This window comes from Chiloscyllium plagiosum, unplaced genomic scaffold, assembly GCF_037043375.1.
Source record: "Chiloscyllium plagiosum isolate Xiang-an unplaced genomic scaffold, Cpla_swu_hap1 HiC_scaffold_50, whole genome shotgun sequence".
Lineage (NCBI taxonomy): Eukaryota > Metazoa > Chordata > Chondrichthyes > Orectolobiformes > Hemiscylliidae > Chiloscyllium > Chiloscyllium plagiosum.
In genome coordinates this window covers 59,631,536-59,651,568 of record NW_028270188.1, presented here as the reverse complement: position 1 = coordinate 59,651,568, position 20,033 = coordinate 59,631,536, and the positions used below count along the sequence as shown (strand labels likewise).

General features: G+C 45.9%; 1 non-coding gene across 1 annotated transcript; it reads right to left on the bottom strand.

Moving 5' to 3' along the window:
* Positions 1-335: 335 nt before the first annotated feature.
* On the bottom strand, positions 336-417 carry trnas-cga (transfer RNA serine (anticodon CGA)). The gene has a single exon. It is a non-coding gene; the product is annotated as a tRNA-Ser (tRNA).
* Between the last annotated feature and the right edge of the window lie 19,616 nt (positions 418-20,033).

The following is a 20,033-nucleotide window of genomic DNA, read 5'->3' as shown; positions in this document are numbered from 1 at the left end:
ATTAGGTTCAACTTTCTCAGCTTGACTTTCATCTGATCCTTAAAAAAAATCATCACCTGCAGGTAAGTGTATTGCATTGCTTCTTGTTTTGCTGAATTCCACCCCCCGAACATCCAAATTTCACGATAGTTCGACAAATGTGTTGAAACTGATTCGTGTTGGAAGTTGGTGGCTTTTGTGTCTCGACATATAATTTATTCAATTAGATAACTGGGTCAGTCTTGAAATTACTTCGGATTCCTCACAGTTGAAAATTTACTTTTGATTAAATGCAAAGCTCAAGCTCCACGAAATCCAAATCCTGCAAAGGAAATAATGACTTTTAAAAGATTCTACGCTGTGAACAGGATTCGAACCTGCGCAGGGAGACCCCATTGGATTTCGAATCCAACGCCTTAACCTCTCGGCCATCACAGCTGCGGCAGAATCGCCAATTTTCATAGGAAAACAACTGAATTCATGAAATACGTAATTTGTTGGAAGAACAAATTGTCAAGACCCAAAGATTTCGCCAAATCCTTTGCAAAGACCCAGACGTACGTTCCCTTAGCAGATTGACAGGCTTTCACCGCAAACTAGATTCTGCCACAGCTGAAGTTGTGGGAATGATTCTTCGTCGAATTATAGAGTCACGGATGTACACCACACGAAGAGAAGATCATTGTCCCACTGCATCCGATCGATTTTGACTCAATTTCTCATATGCTGTTGTGTTTTAATATTCATCGACATATGGTATTAGAAATATTGATGCTAAGTCCATAAACACTAGCTACATTCGTAAAAGAAAATATCGGAATTATAAAGAATGCAGGGGCCAATTTTCAGGAATGGATCCAGCAACTAATCCGTAAATTCTGACATCAGGTAATGAACTTGTGAGCACAAGAGAGGAAGATTAACCGAAGATTTGGAACTTGAAATCGTCTTGACGGAATTATTTGCAAAGCTTTTGCGGTTTTTCTAGATTCAACAAGTCGTTGAACAATACAACACGGAAAGTGGCCCTTCTTTTCAACTTGACCATGGTGGACAGTTATCCTAAATTAATAGGTCCCATTTGCCAACATTTGGCCCACATCCCTCTAAACCTTGTTACTCATATATCCATCCAGATGCCATTCAATGTTATATTGTACCAGTCTCCAACAACTTCTCTGGCAGCTCATTCTGGACGCGTCTGAAAAAGTTGCCCCTGACGTCCCTTTTAAATCCTTACCCACTAATTGTAAACCGATGTTTTCTAAATTTTGACTTCCTCACCAGCCGGAAAACACCTTGACGAGTCAACCTATCCATGTCCCTCATGATTTAATAAATAGCAACGATTTGTCTTTATCATACTTGTCAGGAGGGAAATGTGTGGAGATTATTTGTCGAAGGTTTGAAGTAGAAAGTACACATGTTTAGAAATGCATCTTGGAGAAGTTTTTAATAAGTCATTGAAGTCTAGTAGCAGTTGTAGAAGTCTGTTGTGAAAGCTGCAGGAGGATTTCAGGGCACGAGAACGAAGCATTATTTCCAATGTATGGTGGCTCAGTTCGACCGCACTTGGACTACAGTATGAGGAATTATAACCCTCAATTTAGGAAAGATACTAATGCCATATGAGGAATACCACGAATGGTGATTAGCTTTGATATCATGGATGAACGTTAGTCCTCTGAATTGAAATTGAGCAAATCCGGCCTTTTTTTAACAATTTCAAAACAAGCGAGGTAATCTCATTGAGAGTTGCAAAATATTTGAAGAGATAAACAGGGTGGTGCAATTAAATTTTGTTCCCTCATTGGTGAATCTAGAAGCAGGAGAGGACAATTTTAAAATGAAGCATTGTGATTTATGACCATGATGAGAACTATTGATTTTTGGCTTCGCCTTGAGAAGTCGCGCTGTTCAGCACTACAGTGAGCCTTGGATATTTGGTCTTTGAATGCATCACTATCAGCCTGACCCGCCGACACTTACTGCATCACTATAGACCTGACCCCTCACACTTCCCGCCTTAATATCAGCGTGAACCCCTCAAACTTACTGCATCACTATCCATCTGGCGCCCTCACATTTACTGCGCCACTTTCACTTCGAGACCCTCATTTTGACTGCGTCACCATCAGCCTGACTGCCTAACACTTACTTTGTCACTATCAGTCACGCTCTTACACTTCCTATGTTACTATCACCCTGACTCCTTACACTTACTGTGTCACTATCAGCCTGACTCCATCACACTTATTATGTAAGAATCAGACTGACGCCTCACACTTATCTTGTCACTAAAACACTGCCCCGTCATATTGACTGTGTCACTATCAGCCTGACCCCCTCACACTTACTGCTTCACTATCGCAATGCCCCTCTCTCACTTACGACGTCATTTACACCCTGACACCCCAGACTTGCTGCGGCACTATCACACTGAGGGCCATACACTTAGTGTCACTGTCATCCTGACCCCTTACACTTACTGCGTCACTATCACACTGGTATCTCACACCCACTGTGTCACTATCATCCTGAACCGCTTACACCTATTGCGTCACTATCACTTTGACCCCAACACACTAACTGCATCAATATCAGCCTGACCATCTCACACATACTGCGCCACTACCCGGCTGACTCCCTCACATATACTGCGTCACTATCAGACTTACCCACTCATGCTTACTGCGTCACTATCACCCTGACTCCCCACTCTTACTGCGTCAAGATCATTGTGCTCCCATACACTTACAGCGTAACTATCATCCTGACAACGTCGCACTTACTGCGTCAAGATCAGCATGATCCACTCAAACTTAATGCGTCACTATCAGCTTCAACACTCACATTTACTGCGTCACTTCTAGCACTACCCATGGACACTTTCTACATCCCTATCCGCCTTAGCCCCTCGCATTTACTTCATCACTATCAGCCTGAGACACTCACACTTTCAGCTTTACTACAACCTGGCCCTGTAAGTGCATCTACATCACTGTCACCCTGACCTCTTGCCCATACTACGTCACTATAAGCCTGGCCCCTCAAATGTTCTGTGTCACTATCACACTGACATTTCACACTCACTGAGTCACTATCACCCTGACCACTCACAATTACTGCATCACTACAACCTGACCCCCTGAAAGCATCTGCGTCACTATCACCCTGACCCCATCACACTTGCCATGTCACCATCACAATGACACATTCACACAGTCTGCTTCACTGTCATCCTGACACCTCACACTCACTGCATCACTACCATCCTCCCCCTCATACTGACCTGTCACTATCATCCAGAGCCGCTCACACTTATTGCGTTCCTATCACTCTGCTCCCAACACACTTACTGCGTCACTATCAGCCTGACACTCGCACACTCCCCACATCACTATCAGCCTGACCCCTCATAATTTCACCGTGTCTATCAGTCTGACTCCTCACATTTCCTGCATCACTATCACCCTGTCACTTAACACTTACTGGCCAGTATTAGCCTGACGCCCTCACCTTACTGCATCAATATCAGCCTAAACACTCACACTTACTCCGTCACCATCACGCTGACCCCCTCACACTCACTGCGTCACTATCACCCTGTCCCCTCTCACTTCCTGCATTCGGATCACTCTGACTCATGGACACATAGTGCATCACACTCACTGCCTCAGTCTCTGCCTGACCCCATCACACTTACTGCGTCACTATCACCCTGTCCCCTTCCCCTTTATGCGTCAGGATCAGCCTGACACAGTAACGCTTACTGCATCACTATCAGCCTGATCTCCTTCCAATTACTGCGTCACTATCAGCCTGACCACTCACTCTTACTGCGTCACTGTCACACTGACCCCTCACACGAAGTGTTTCACTATCACCTTGACCACCTCACACTTACTGCATCACTATCACTCTGACCCCCCTCACTGCGCAACTATCGGCCTGATCCACTCACACAGTCTGCGTCACTACCACGCTGACACCTCACCCTCATTGTGTCACTATCATCCTCACTCCATCACACTTATTGAGTCACTGTCAGTCTGATCCCCTGTAATGGAAAATTATCATTTATTGTGAAATCTGTGAAACCATGGCTGAAACAAAGAACTATAGATCTAACTTTGCAAAAAGACAGAAAAAATGTAAAGTTCAACCTAATTTACAGCTGACTCTCAAGGCCAATAATCTATTATATCAGCAGTCAATGAATTAGAAAAAGCAACTCCATGTGTGGAAAGGAATTCGGCTGATCCAGGTTCCTGGCTTGAGGTGTGATAAGGCAAGGCAATATATAGTATAAAGGGAACATGTGGAAACCGTCAGGCGTCCATTTCATGAGGCGTCTTGCAAATGTGTCGGGTCCACTCTGCAAATTTCAAAAATAAACTTTTTCTTTGCTCTTGGTAGCATTTGCGTCGAGTCAATTGAAATTCCACGGCAGTAACCTAGGGGGCTCGCCTGGGACCCTGCGACTGGGTAAGATTTTGAAGATTCCCAGGAGGTGTACGCGCCACTGCCTTGAAGGTCTTTCACTTCATCTCCAGCGCTGAATTGGCCCCTTTGCGTGAGAGGACTGGGGATAAGTGGATCGCCCCAGAGTCGCGTTCCGAATTGAATAGGGTCAGGGTAAGAGTTGTGGCTAAAGTAATCCGACATAGAGACTCGTTCGAAGAGAATAAATGAACCAGGAAGAGGGACCAGTGAACTCTCGCGCGGTATTCGAGTAAAGCTCAAGGGAAAGGATTGCCGTCTCTCGAGAGTTTCAGAGACAGCAAGATTAACGGTGGGTTGAGACTTGGAGCCACATGGGCAGCGTTGGGGTCGCCAAAGCTGTACCAGTTACGTGGGTTCTTGGTTTGTGAAAACCAAGGCAATGAGGCGGTCACGCCCAATGAGAGGGGACCTCCGGAGGTAAAAGCAAGTTATATTGGCAAAGAGAAGATTATGGTATCGTGAGAGAGAGAGAGAGAGAGAGAGAGAGAGAGAAAGAGAGAGACAGACAGATAGACAGACAGATAGACAGACAGAGAGAGATGAACACTTTTCCAATATCCATGAAAATCGGCTCCAGCAAGAGTGAACAAAAAGAGGGTCGTCAGACAATTCGGAATGGTCAAGAAAAAATACAATATATGCTAAATAATTATGGCCCAGTTTCTGTAAAGCAGTTAAAGATGTAAATCAAGGAACGTGGTTTTCTGGAGGAAGGAAGTTTTAGTAACATGCAGTTGCAAATGCTGAGGTCATCGTTGGAGGAGAGAGAGAGAAGGAGAAACGGAAGGGTAAAGTAGAACCTGTGAATTGGAGAGCTTATAACATGTTGAAGGCTGAGCCTGATTTCAGGGAAAGAAAATCTCGAATAAAAGATAGATCAAGTACACGGACAAACACCAGCGCACATGCACAAACACACGGAAAATAACCTAATGAAGCTGTACAGTGTCTTAAGACTGGATCAGATCCTGACCTTAATGGGTGCCCTCGAAGAGCTACAGCCCCTCTACGAGATCCACTTCGCGAAGATTCCAAGTCAACGGTCGCCGCCCCAGGGTCTGCTGAATCACCAATAGCATATCGTACCCACAATCAATTGAAGCAAGAATCCCTAAAGAAGTCGAGACAATGTCCCAGTACCTTAACTGCCTCACGAAAGTCGATAAGGTCTATTGTGGACTGATACCACCCAAGGACATAACGACGGCAGAGATCACACTGTCTGAGGCAGACCTGAGGAGCAGCTTCATCAATGGAATGCAGTACGAAACAACAAAATAGGTAACAATATCCGTGTATTACCTGGGACACGGGAAAGCTGGATTAGATAGAACAATACGTGATACATGCTGAAACATTGCTGGCTCAAGAGAACCATAAGCGGAAAGTAAAGATGGAACAGCAATCACATAAACCTCAGCTTATTATGATGCAAATGGTCGTTCAGCCGTTGGAGGGAGGAACTGCGGGAAAAGAGAGAGGCACGGGAGGAGTTCACAAAAGAGGAAGGGATCGCGGAAGTGCGCTTGCAGAGATAGATCTGGCTGGTGCTTTGTTTGCGGAGCAATGGACCACTGGTCGAGACAGTGCCCGCACAGACAGCCTCAATCGGTCCTGGAGGCTGGACAGCATGGTGACTGACAGGGGACGACTGAGGTGGGCAGGCCACAAGGTACAGGTAAATCTCTTTCCTTTATAGTTGGCAACGAAGAATCCCTTAGGCTAATCACTTCTACTAAACTAACGGGCACTGAGATGTGTCCCAACTCTATATTGAGCATTGAGACTGCGAAGTGTGGACAATATGTTCAATATAACAATGATGCGTATATGTCGATGCCTACCTCCATGTTATATGTGGAAGGTACACCAATTACCTTTTTGGTAGATACATGGCCAGCACATTCACTCCTCAAATCAAGACAGTTCAGAGAGTTGACGCCAATAAAGATGAGTGGAATGTTCCTGAACTCAATGGAGGCATCGGGCCTCGTGATATGAGAGAGTTTTACCGCACACATATTGTGTGAAATCAGTAATGTGTATACATTCTAATTCACAACTTTGTTAGCAGAATTCTGTCCTTTACATTTGATGGCTCGGGATCTCATAGTGAGACTGGGGTTGTATTTGCTCAGTACTCCGACGGGCTTGCAGGTAATTCAAAGGGAAGATTCACAAGTGTAAACTGTAAAATACAACCCACGACCCCTGGTGTATGTCTATGAGTGGCGATTAAGCCAGAGAGCAATGAGTTCAGTTAGCAATTCACTCGCCCTGGAAGCGGGTAACCATGTTAATCCTATTAACACCGATTTTTTTTTTTGCGGTTATGTGCTGCACTGCACAGCACACATACACCACGATGGCCCTGAGGAACCATAAGAGAAGTGTTGGTTCAGGGGATTGGTTAAACCAGGTCAGTTGTTATTGTGCGAATTTTATTGAAGGGATGGCAAATGTGCAGTCAGTGTGAACTTATGTCAAGTGCCTGTGACGGCAAGTAAGCTCTATATTTTTGATGTGGAAGGCTACGCTCCTCGCGTGACACTGGCGAAGGTGTCCAGTGACTGGTGGCAGGATTTGGGGCCATGGGTACTAAAGGCATAAAGAACGAAATGTTGGAAGTTCTGGGTATGTGGTTTAATGCAGATGTGCGGACATATAGGAAGTATTTAACTTGTCTAACTCAGGCAATAGAACAGTCGAGGTAACCCCCGCTAGCCCTGAAGAGCCTAGAAGGTTGGCCTGGCGTTTCCCTAAGATAAACTTCTCAGACCCAAGATTAATAACGGTCCCTACTGAATTATGCGTAAAAGGAAAACATGCTTTGGGGCTTATACGAGGTCGTGAACCAATACGAGTAACCACGAAGTCGGAGTATCGTCCTGGCAGGGCACAATACCCGATAAAACCCAAGGCCATGGACGTAGTTACTCCAGTCTTTCAATCCTTCCCAACGGCTAGAGAGATAATCCCCTATGTAAACTCACCGGTGAGAACTCCCATTTTTCTGATCAAAAAGGCAAAAATTCCAAGTGAACCGGAGGAATGCAGGTTTGTTCAAGACCTACAGGCAGTCAATAACAGTGTTGTCCCGCGCGCATCAAATGTTCCCAAACCCTATACTGTATTAGTTCAATTTCTACCGGACAGTAAATGGTTCCCTGCTGTGGATTTAGCAAATACATTCTTTAGTGTGACGGTGCATCCAGATAGTCAATTCTGGTTGGCTTTTTCTTTCAAAGGGAAATCTTATGAGTTCACACGACTTTGTCAATGTTACTGTGAGTCACCCACCATATATAATGAGGCTCTACGCAGGAGTCTGGAGACTCTTGTTTTAACCCCTGGGTCTGCGCTTCCGCAATCTGTAGACGATTGCTTAATACTAGCACCGACAGAGGAACAATGTGAGAAGGATTCCTTTGCATTGCACGAGGGAAGGGCACAAAGCCAGTCTCGCAAAGCTTCGATTTATGCAACAACAGGTGAAGTTCTTCAGTCACTTAATATCTGAACAAGGGAGGGCCATTGGTGAAGACAGAGTGCAAGTAGTTCCTCAAATTCCAAGGCCTCACATGAAGAAACAATTGCTATCCTTTTGGGGCATACACTCCTACTGAAGAACGTTTATCCCACATTACACAAATCTTGAGGCGCCCTGAAGTGACATGGCCCATGGAAAAGGGTAGCAGAACCAAGGTCCGTTGCAATGGATCCCAGCGGCCGAGTTGAATTGAAAAAGACGTTTCAAAGTCCACCCACACAGGGGATTCCGAATCCAAACAAGCCTTCGGTCAAACGGTAGATGAGAAACATGGCTGCATGACATCTGTGTTGTTGCAGGATCACGGGGGAAAATTCAGGCTGGCAGCTTATGTTACGGCTAAGCTAGACCTCGTAGCGGCAGGATTACGTAAATGCCTGTGAGCTGTGGTTGCAGCTGATAAGGCTGTTGCAGTGTCCAGGGAGAGAATCGGCTCTGGGGACTTAACCAAACTGATCGCACATGCAGTATCCTCACTGCTTTCCGAGCAAAAGACAGCACATTCGTCGGCAGCACGTTGACTCAGATATAATACTGTGTTATTGGAGAAGTCTAACATTGCAATAAAATGATGTAACGTCCTTAATGCTGCTAATCCTCTCATTGCAGAAGGAGACGGAGACCCACATGGTTGTATCGCTGTAGTTAATAAAATGTGCTGCCGAGACAAAAATTGCAGAATTCACCACTTGAGAATCTAAATATGGCGTTTTTTTGGTGGATGGGTCAGCATTCAGGAGCAAGGAGATAGGCCAGAATTTTATTGGGCATGCTGTAGTAACTACCCATGAGGTATTCAACGCGAGATCACTCGCTTCTCAACGATCAGCGCAAGCAGCGGAGCTGATGGCCTTGACTGGGGCATGTAAATTGGCTAAGGGAAACACAGCGAATATTTAACCGATAGCAGATACACATTCGAAGATGCACATGATGTTGGAACCCTGTGGAATTACAGGGACTTCTTGACCTTCACCGGAAAGCCCATCACACACCGTGATCAGATTTCTGGCCTCTTGGAAGCGGTCCTATTGCCTAAATCAATCGCTGTGTGTAATTATGATGACCACACGAAAAATAACGATTCCATTTCTCAAGGAAATGCAAGGGCAAACTCAGCGGCAATGACGGCAGCCCAGCAGCCGGTAAATGATCAGTTTGACATGGGAATGACAAAAATCCCTGTCAATGATTGAGGCTCAATCCCTGTCACTGACTGAGGCTCAATCCCTGTCACTGACTGAGGCTCAATCCCTGTTACAGACTGAGGCTCAATCCCTGTCACTGATTGAGGCTCAATCCCTGTCACTGACTGCGATTCTATGCCTGTCACTGACTGAGATTCTATTCCTATCACTGACTGATCGTCAATCCCTGTCACTGATTGAGATTCAATCCCTGTCACTAACTGAGGTTCAATTCTGTCACTGACTGAGGTTGAATCCCTGTCACTAACTGAGTCTCTATCCCTGTCACTGACTGAGTTTCAATCCCTGTCACTGACTGAGATTCAATTCCAGTCACTGATTGAGATTCAATTCCTGTCACTGACTGAGGTTCAATTCCTGTCACTAACTGAGATGCAATTCCTACCACTGACTGAGATTCAATCCCTGGCACTGACTGAGATTCACTTCCTGTCACTGATTGAGATTCAATCCCACGCACTGACTGAGGGACAATCCCTGTCACTATTTGAGGCTCAATCCATGTCACTGACAGAGATTGAATCCCTGTTACTGATTGAGGCTCAATCCCTGTCAATGAAAGAGATTCAATCCCTGTCACTGACAGAGATTCAATCCCTGTCACTGAATGAGATTCAATCCCTGTCACTGACTGAGATACAATCTCTGTCACTGACTGAGGTTCAATCTCTGTCACTGACTGAGGCACAATCCCTGTCACTGACTGAGATTCAATCCTTGTCACTGACTAAGGTTCAATCCCTGTCACTGACTGAGATTAAATTCCTGTCACTTCCTGAGATTTAATTCCTGTCACTGAATGAGATACAATCCCTGTCACTGACTGAGGTTCAATTCCTGTCACTGAATGAGATTCATTCCCTGTCACTGACTGCGATACAATCCCTGTCACTGACTGAGGTTCAATCCCTGTCACTGACTGAGATTCAATTCTTGTCACTGATTGAGATTCAATCCCTGTCACTGACTGAGGGTCAATCCCTGTCACTATTTGAGGGTCAATCCCTGTCACTGACTGAGATTCAATCCCTGACACTGACTGAAGCATAATCACTGTTACTGATAGAGGCTCAATCCCTGTCACTGACTGAGGTTCAACCCTGTCACTGAATGAGTCTGAATCCCTGTCACTGACTGAGGCACAATTCCTGTCACCGACTGATGCTTAATCACTGTCACTGCCTAAGGTTCAATCCCTGTCACTGACTGAGGTTCAATCTGTGTCACTGACTGAGATTTATTCCGTCACTGACTCAGATTCAAATCCTGTCACTGACTGAGATTCAATCCCTGTCACTGACTGAGATTCAATGCCGGTCACTGATCGAGATTCAATCCCTGTCACTGACTGAGATTCAATCTCTGTCACTGACTGAGGTTCAATCTCTGTCACTGACTGAGGCACAATCCCTGTCACTGACTGAGATTCAATCCTTGTCACTGACTAAGGTTCAATCCCTGTCACTGACTGAGATTAAATTCCTGTCACTTCCTGAGATTTAATTCCTGTCACTGAATGAGATACAATCCCTGTCACTGACTGAGGTTCAATTCCTGTCACTGAATGAGATTCATTCCCTGTCACTGACTGCGATACAATCCCTGTCACTGACTGAGGTTTAATCCCTGTCACTGACTGAGATTCAATCCCTCTCACTAACTGAGGGTCAATCCCTGTCACTATTTGAGGCTCAATCCCTGTCACTGACTGAGATTCAAACCCTGGCACTGACTGAGATTCACTTCCTGTCACTGATTGAGATTCAATCCCTCTCACTGACTGAGTTTCAATCCCAGTCACTGATCGAGATTCAATCCCTGTCACTAACTGAGATGCAAACTCTGCCACTGATTGAGGCTCAATCCCTGTCACTGACTGAGATTCAATCCCTGTCACTGTCTGAGATTCAATCCCTGTCACTGACAAATGTTCAATCCCTGTCACTGACTGAGATTAAAGTCCTGTCACTTACTGAGATTGAGTTCCTGTCACTGACTGAGATACAATCCCTGTCACTAACTGAGGTTCAATCCCTGTCACTATTTGAGGCTCAATCCCTGTCACTGACTGAGATTCAATCCCTGTCACTAACTGAGATTCAATCCCTGCCACTGACTGAGATTCAATCCCTGTCACTGACAGAGCCTCAATCCCTGTCACTGACTGAGATTCAATCCCTGTCACTGTCTGAGGGTCAATGCCAGTCACTAACTGAGATTCAATCCCTGTCACTGATTGAGAATCAACCCCTGTCACAGACTGACGTTCAATCCCTGTCACTGACTGAGATTCAATCCCTGTCACAGACTGAGATTCAACCCCTGTCACTGACTGAGATTCAATATCTGTCACTGACTGAGGTTCAATCCCTATCACTGACTAAGGTTCAATCCCTCTCACTGACTGAGGTTCAATCCCTGTCACAGACTGAGATTCAATCCCTGTCAATGTATGAGGGTTAATCCCTGTCCCTGACTGAGGCTCAATCCTTGTCACTGACTGATGCTTAATCACTGTCACTCCTGAGGTTCAATCTCTGTCACTGACTGAGGTTCAATGCCTGTCACTGACTGAGTCTCAATCCCTGTCTCTGACTGAGGCTCAATCCCTGTCACTGACTGAGATACAATCCCTGTCACTGACTGAGGGTCAATCCCTGTCATGACTGAGACTCAATCCCCGTCACTGACTGAGGCTCAATCCCTGTCACTGACTGAGATTCAATCCCTGTCACTATTTGAGGATCAATCCCTGCTACAGACTGAGATTCAATCCCTGTCACTGACTGAGGGTCAATCCCTGTCACTGATTGAGGTTCAATCCCTTCACTGACTGAGGGTCAATCCCTGTCACTGATTGAGATTCAATATCTGTCAGTGACTAATGTTCAATCCCTGTCAATGACTGCTATTCAATCACAATCACTGACTGAGGTCAAATCCATGTCACTGTCTGAGGCTCAATCCGTGTCACTGACTGAGATTCAATCCCTGTCACTGTCTGAGGGTCAATCCCAGTCACTGACTGAGATTCAATCCCTGTCACAGACTGAGATTCAATCACTGTCACTGACTAAGGTTCAATCCCTGACACTGACAGAGGTTCAATATTGGTCACTGACTGATGTTCTATCCCTGTCACTGACTGATGTTCAATCCCTGTCACTCACTGAGCTTTAATCCCCCTCACAGACTGAGATTCAATCCCTGTCACAGACTGAGATTCAATCACTATCACTGACTAAGGTTTAATCCCTGACACTGACTGAGGGTCTATCCCGATCACTGACTGAAACTCAATCACTGTCACTGACTAAGATTCAATCCCTGTCACTGTCTGAGGGTCAATCCCTGTCACTGACTGAGATTCAATCCCTGTCACTGACTGAGCATCAAACCGTGTCACTGACGGAGGTTCAATCCCTGTCAATGTCTGAGGTTCAATCCCTATCACTGACTGAACTCAATCACTGTCACTGACTAAGATTCAATCCCTGTCACTGTCTAAGGGTCAATCCCTGTCACTGACTGATATTCAATCCATGTAACTAACAGAGATTCAATGCCTCTCACAGACTGAGGGTCAATGCCGGTTACTGATTGAGATTCAATCCCAGTCAATGACTGAGGTTCAATCCCTGTCACTGACTGAGATTCAATGCCTGTCACTGACTGAGATTCAATCCTAGTCACTGACTGAGATTCAATCCCAGTCACTGATTGAGATTCAATCCCTGTCACTGACTGAGGCTCAAACCCTGTCACTGACTGAGGTTCAATCCCTGTCACAGACTGAGATTCAATCACTGTCACTGACTGAGGTTCAATGCCTGTCACTGACTGAGTCTCAATCCCTGTCTCTGACTGAGGCTCAATCCCTGTCACTGACTGAGATACAATCCCTGTCACTGACTGAGGGTCAATCCCTGTCATGACTGAGACTCAATCCCCGTCACTGACTGAGGCTCAATCCCTGTCACTGACTGAGATTCAATCCCTGTCACTATTTGAGGATCAATCCCTGCTACAGACTGAGATTCAATCCCTGTCACTGACTGAGGGTCAATCCCTGTCACTGATTGAGGTTCAATCCCTTCACTGACTGAGGGTCAATCCCTGTCACTGATTGAGATTCAATCCCTGTCACTGACTGAGATTCAATCCCTGTCACTGAGTGAACATCAAACCGTGTCACTGACGGAGGTTCAATCCCTGTCAATGTCTGAGGTTCAATCCCTATCACTGACTGAACTCAATCACTGTCACTGACTAAGATTCAATCCCTGTCACTGTCTAAGGGTCAATCCCTGTCACTGACTGATATTCAATCCATGTAACTAACAGAGATTCAATGCCTCTCACAGACTGAGGGTCAATACCGGTTACTGATTGAGATTCAATCCCAGTCAATGACTGAGGTTCAATCCATGTCACTGACTGAGATTCAATGCCTGTCACTGACTGAGATTCAATCCTAGTCACTGACTGAGATTCAATCCCAGTCACTGATTGAGATTCAATCCCTGTCACTGACTGAGGCTCAAACCCTGTCACTGACTGAGGTTCAATCCCTGTCACAGACTGAGATTCAATCACTGTCACTGACTGAGGTTCAATGCCTGTCACTGACTGAGTCTCAATCCCTGTCTCTGACTGAGGCTCAATCCCTGTCACTGACTGAGATACAATCCCTGTCACTGACTGAGGGTCAATCCCTGTCATGACTGAGACTCAATCCCCGTCACTGACTGAGGCTCAATCCCTGTCACTGACTGAGATTCAATCCCTGTCACTATTTGAGGATCAATCCCTGCTACAGACTGAGATTCAATCCCTGTCACTGACTGAGGGTCAATCCCTGTCACTGATTGAGGTTCAATCCCTTCACTGACTGAGGGTCAATCCCTGTCACTGATTGAGATTCAATATCTGTCAGTGACTGATGTTCAATCCCTGTCAATGACTGCTTTTCAATCACAATCACTGACTGAGGTCAAATCCATGTCACTGTCTGAGGCTCAATCCGTGTCACTGACTGAGATTCAATCCCTGTCACAGACTGAGATTCAATCACTGTCACTGACTAAGGTTCAATCCCTGACACTGACAGAGGTTCAATATTGGTCACTGACTGATGTTCTATCCCTGTCACTGACTGATGTTCAATCCCTGTCACTCACTGAGCTTTAATCCCCCTCACAGACTGTAATTCAATCCCTGTCACAGACTGAGATTCAATCACTATCACTGACTAAGGTTTAATCCCTGACACTGACTGAGGGTCTATCCCGATCACTGACTGAAACTCAATCACTGTCACTGACTAAGATTCAATCCCTGTCACTGTCTGAGGGTCAATCCCTGTCACTGACTGAGATTCAATCCCTGTCACTGACTGAGCATCAAACCGTGTCACTGACGGAGGTTCAATCCCTGTCAATGTCTGAGGTTCAATCCCTATCACTGACTGAACTCAATCACTGTCACTGACTAAGATTCAATCCCTGTCACTGTCTAAGGGTCAATCCCTGTCACTGACTGATATTCAATCCATGTAACTAACAGAGATTCAATGCCTCTCACAGACTGAGGGTCAATACCGGTTACTGATTGAGATTCAATCCCAGTCAATGACTGAGGTTCAATCCCTGTCACTGACTGAGATTCAATGCCTGTCACTGACTGAGATTCAATCCTAGTCACTGACTGAGATTCAATCCCAGTCACTGATTGAGATTCAATCCCTGTCACTGACTGAGCCTCAAACCCTGTCACTGACTGAGGTTCAATCCCTGTCACAGACTGAGATTCAATCACTGTCACTGACTGAGGTTCAATGCCTGTCACTGACTGAGTCTCAATCCCTGTCTCTGACTGAGGCTCAATCTCTGTCACTGACTGAGATACAATCCCTGTCACTGACTGAGGGTCAATCCCTGTCATGACTGAGACTCAATCCCCGTCACTGACTGAGGCTCAATCCCTGTCACTGACTGAGATTCAATCCCTGTCACTATTTGAGGATCAATCCCTGCTACAGACTGAGATTCAATGCCTGTCACTGACTGAGATTCAATCCTAGTCACTGACTGAGATTCAATCCCAGTCACTGATTGAGATTCAATCCCTGTCACAGACTGAGATTCAATCCCTGTCACTGACTGAGCTTCAATCCCTGTCACTGACTGAGGCTCAATCCCTGTCACTGACTGAGATTAGATCCCTGTCACTGTCTGAGGGTCAATCCCAGTCACTGACTGAGATTAAATCCCTGTCACTGACTGCGATTCAATCCCAGTCACTGACTGAGGTTCAATTCCTGTCACTGGCTGAGATTCATTCCCTGTCACTGACTGAGAGTCAATCCCTGTCACTGACTGAGGTTCAATCCCTGTCACTTACTGAGGCTCAATCCCTGTCACTAACTGAGATTCAATCCCCGTCACTGTCTGAGGGTCAATGCCAGTCACTGACTGAGATTCATTCCCTGTCACTAACTGAGATTCAATCCCAGTCATTGTCTGTGGGTCAATCCCTGTCACTTACTGAGAAGCATTTGCTGTCACTAACTGAAAATCAATTCCTGTCACCGACAAAGGCTCAATCCCTGTCACAGACTGCGATACAATCCCTGTCACTGTCTGAGATTCATTCCCTGTCACAGACTGAGATTCAGTCCATGTCACTGATTGAGGTTTAATCCCTGTCACTGACTGAGGCTGAATCCGTGTCACTGACTGTGGCTCAATCCCTGTCACTGACTGAGATTCAATCCATGTCACTGTCTTAGGGTCAATCCCTGTCACAGACTGAGATTCAATCCCTGTCACTGACTGAGGGTCAATCCCGTTCACTGACTAAGGTTCAATCCCAGTCGCTGTCTGAGATTCAATCCCTGTCACTGACAAAGGTTCAATCCCTGTCACTGACGGAGGTTCAATCCCTGTCACTGATTGAGATTCAATTCCTGTCACTGACTGAGGTTCAATCCCTGTCACTGACAGAGATTCAATCCCTGTCACTGACTGCGATTCAATTACTATCACTGACTGAGGTTCAATCCTGTCACAGACAGAGCCTCAATCCCTGTCACTGACTGAGATTCAATCCCTGTCACTGTCTGAGGTTCAATGCCAGTCACTGACTGAGATTCAATCCCTGTCACAGACTTAGATACAATCACTGTCACTGACTAAGTTTCAATCCCTGACAATGACTGAGGTTCAATATCTCTCACTGACTGAGATTCACTCCCTGTCACTGACTAAGGTACAATCCCTGCCAATGACTGTGGTTCAATCCCTGTCACAGACTGAGATTCAACCCCTGTCACTGACTGAGATTCAATATCTGTCACTGACTGAGGTTCAATCCCGATCACTGACTGAGGCTCAATCCTTGTCACTGACTGATGCTTTATCACTGTCACTCCTGAGGTTCAATCCCTGTCACTGACTGAGGTTCAAAACCTGTCACTGACTGAGTCTCAATCCCTGTCTCTGAATGAGGCTCAATCCCTGTCACTGACTGAGGTCCAATCCCTGTCACTGTCTGAGGGTCAATCCCTGTCACTGTCTGAGGTTCAATCCCTGTCACTGACTAAGGTTCAATCCCTGTCACTGATGGAGGTTCAATCCCTGTCACTGACTGAGATTCAATCCCAGTTAACTAACTGAGATTCTATCCCTGTCACTGACTGAGGTTCAAAGCCTGTCACTGATGCAGGTTCAATCCCTGTCACTGACTGAGATTCAATCCCCGTCACTAACTGAGATTCAATCCCTGTCACTGATTGAGATTCAATCCCTGTCACAGACTGAGATTCAATCCCTGTCACTGACTGAGCTTCAATCCCTGTCACTGACTGAGGCTCAATCCCTGTCACTGACTGAGATTAGATCCCTGTCACTGTCTGAGGGTCAATCCCAGTCACTGACTGAGATTAAATCCCTGTCACTGACTGCGATTCAATCCCAGTCACTGACTGAGGTTCAATTCCTGTCACTGGCTGAGATTCATTCCCTGTCACTGACTGAGAGTCAATCCCTGTCAATGACTGAGGTTCAATCCCTGTCACTTACTGAGGCTCAATCCCTGTCACTAACTGAGATTCAATCCCCGTCACTGTCTGAGGGTCAATGCCAGTCACTGACTGAGATTCATTCCCTGTCACTAACTGAGATTCAATCCCAGTCATTGTCTGTGGGTCAATCCCTGTCACTTACTGAGAAGCATTTGCTGTCACTAACTGAAAATCAATTCCTGTCACCGACAAAGGCTCAATCCCTGTCACAGACTGCGATACAATCCCTGTCACTGTCTGAGATTCATTCCCTGTCACAGACTGAGATTCAGTCCATGTCACTGATTGAGGTTTAATCCCTGTCACTGACTGAGGCTGAATCCGTGTCACTGACTGTGGCTCAATCCCTGTCACTGACTGAGATTCAATCCATGTCACTGTCTTAGGGTCAATCCCTGTCACAGACTGAGATTCAATCCCTGTCACTGACTGAGGGTCAATCCCGTTCACTGACTAAGGTTCAATCCCAGTCGCTGTCTGAGATTCAATCCCTGTCACTGACAAAGGTTCAATCCCTGTCACTGACGGAGGTTCAATCCCTGTCACTGATTGAGATTCAATTCCTGTCACTGACTGAGGTTCAATCCCTGTCACTGACAGAGATTCAATCCCTGTCACTGACTGCGATTCAATTACTATCACTGACTGAGGTTCAATCCTGTCACAGACAGAGCCTCAATCCCTGTCACTGACTGAGATTCAATCCCTGTCACTGTCTGAGGTTCAATGCCAGTCACTGACTGAGATTCAATCCCTGTCACAGACTTAGATACAATCACTGTCACTGACTAAGTTTCAATCCCTGACAATGACTGAGGTTCAATATCTCTCACTGACTGAGATTCACTCCCTGTCACTGACTAAGGTACAATCCCTGCCAATGACTGTGGTTCAATCCCTGTCACAGACTGAGATTCAACCCCTGTCACTGACTGAGATTCAATATCTGTCACTGACTGAGGTTCAATCCCGATCACTGACTAAGGTTCAATCCCTCTCACTGACTGAGGTTCAATCCCTGTCACAGACTGAGATTCATTCCCTGTCAATGTCTGAGGGTTAATCCCTGTCACTGATTGAGGTTCAATCCCTTCACTGACTGAGGGTCAATCCCTGTCACTGATTGAGATTCAATATCTGTCAGTGACTGATGTTCAATCCCTGTCAATGACTGCTATTCAATCACAATCACTGACTGAGGTCAAATCCCTGTCACTGTCTGAGGCTCAATCCGTGTCACTGACTGAGATTCAATCCCTGTCACAGACTGAGATTCAATCACTGTCACTGACTAAGGTTCAATCCCTGACACTGACAGAGGTTCAATATTGGTCTCTGACTGATGTTCTATCCCTGTCACTGACTGATGTTCAATCCCAGTCACTCACTGAGCTTTAATCCCCCTCACAGACTGAGATTCAATCCCTGTCACAGACTGAGATTCAATCACTATCACTGACTAAGGTTTAATCCCTGACACTGACTGAGGGTCAATCCCGTTCACTGACTAAGGTTCAATCCCAGTCGCTGTCTGAGATTCAATCCATGTCACTGACAAAGGTTCAATCCCTGTCACTGACGGAGGTTCAATGCCTGTCACTGATTGAGATTCAATTCTTGTCACTGACTGAGGTTCAATCCTTGTCACTGACTGAGATTCAGTCCATGTCACTGATTGAGGTTTAATCCCTGTCACTGACTGAGGCTGAATCCGTGTCACTGACTGTGGCTCAATCCCTGTCACTGACTGAGATTCGATCCATGTCACTGTCTTAGGGTCAATCCCTGTCACAGACTGAGATTCAATCCCTGTCATTGACTGAGGGTCAATCCCGTTCACTGACTAAGGTTCAATCCCAGTCGCTGTCTGAGATTCAATCCCTGTCACTGACAAAGGTTCAATCCCTGTCACTGACGGAGGTTCAATCCCTGTCACTGATTGAGATTCAATTCCTGTCACTGACTGAGGTTCAATCCCTGTCACTGACTGAGATGCAATCCCTGTCACTAACTGAGGGTCAATCCCGTTCACAGACTAAAGTTCAATCCCAGTCGCTGTCTGAGATTCAATCCCTGTCACTGACAAAGGTTCAATCCCTGTCACTGACGGAGGTTCAATCCCTGTCACTGATTGAGATTCAATTCCTGTCACTGACTGAGGTTCATTCCCTGTCACAGACTGTGATTCAGTCCATGTCACTGATTGAGGTTTAATCCCTGTCACTGACTGAGGCTGAATCCGTGTCACTGACTGTGGCTCAATCCCTGTCACTGACTGAGATTCAATCCATGTCACTGTCTTAGGGTCAATCCCTGTCACTGACAAAGGTTCAATCCCTGTCACTGACGGAGGTTCAATCCCTGTCACTGACTGAGGGTCAATCCCGTTCACTGACTAAGGTTCAATCCCAGTCGCTGTCTGAGATTCAATCCCTGTCACTGACAAAGGTTCAATCCCTGTCACTGACGGAGGTTCAATCCCTGTCACTGATTGAGATTCAATTCCTGTCACTGACTGAGGTTCAATCCCTGTCACAGACTGAGATTCAATCCCTGTCACTGACTGAGGGTCAATCCCGTTCACTGACTAAGGTTCAATCCCAGTCGCTGTCTGAGATTCAATCCCTGTCACTGACAAAGGTTCAATCCCTGTCACTGACGGAGGTTCAATCCCTGTCACTGATTGTGATTCACTTCCTGTCACTGA